Here is a 1124-nt window from a genome sequence, read left to right on the forward strand (position 1 = left end):
TTGATGGTCCCAGGGCCCTCTGCTCTTAGACTGAAAAGTTAATCACTCCCATCCTTGATAAAAAATCTCCACCTTTACATTTCCAGCCCTCACAATCAGTCCTGATAACAGTTCTTCACTATTGCATCACAAGAGACCCATCTGCATTTCATTTCATCAGCCGTTCCTGAACAGGCTGGATACTATGAGTTAAAAGTTTTGACAAAGTTGTTCACGCAATATTCACTAAATCTTGATGGAATTTAATTTCTATCAGAACCATGATCAACTGCAGAATTCAACAGAGCTTCTCTTGCTGCTTTTGTGGCTTCTCTCCAACCACTGATGATGGTTTGTGGATGAATCTTCTTGGCAATTAGGGTTTTTGCTTCCCTTAATAATTCTGCTGCTAAAACAGTAACAGAGGTAGTGCCATCACCAACTTTATCATCTTGAACCCTTGACATATCAACTAAAACTTTAGCTGCTGGGTTGTCAACACCAATGTTTTTTTTTAGAATAGTTGCACCATCATTGGTTACCATAAGGGAGGCATCATGTCCACAGCTTAAAAGAATCTTGTCCATGACCTTGGGTCCCAAATTGCTCTTTACCAAGTCTCCAATAGCAATGGCTCCAATAAAAGAAGACAGGTGTGCTGTCTCCACTCTCTCTTCATCAGCTCCTGACTTGAAGATGTTAATAGGTGCTAGAGAAAGGGACACCATGGTTCCAAGGAGTTGAGAGCACACGCTAATCCCTCACAGCTCACTCTGGTAAGCAGGTGAAAATACCTTTTTTAACCAACATAAAAATAACTATATACATGGACCTCACCAGATGGAATACACAGAAATCAAATTGACTACATCTGTGGAAAGAGAGCTCCATATCATCAGCCAAAGTAAGGCAAGGGGCAGACTGTGAAACTAACCACCAATTGCTCATATGCAAGCTCAGGATGAAGCTGAAGAAAATTAAAATAAGTATATGAGAGCTGAAATATGACCTTGAATATATCCTACCTGAATTCAGAGATCATCTGAAGAACAGATTTGATGCATTAGACACTAAAGACCAAACACCAAAAAAGTTGTGGGATGACATCAAGAACATCATACAGGAAGAAAACAAAAGATCATTAA

General features: G+C 39.7%; 1 pseudogene; it reads right to left on the bottom strand.

The window, feature by feature from the left end:
• LOC102825684 overlaps window positions 1-707 on the bottom strand; it is a 2100-nt pseudogene extending 1393 nt beyond the window's left edge.
• Between the last annotated feature and the right edge of the window lie 417 nt (window positions 708-1124).

Source organism: Chrysochloris asiatica, unplaced genomic scaffold, assembly GCF_000296735.1.
Source record: "Chrysochloris asiatica unplaced genomic scaffold, ChrAsi1.0 scaffold00190, whole genome shotgun sequence".
In the NCBI taxonomy this organism is placed as follows: domain Eukaryota; kingdom Metazoa; phylum Chordata; class Mammalia; order Afrosoricida; family Chrysochloridae; genus Chrysochloris; species Chrysochloris asiatica.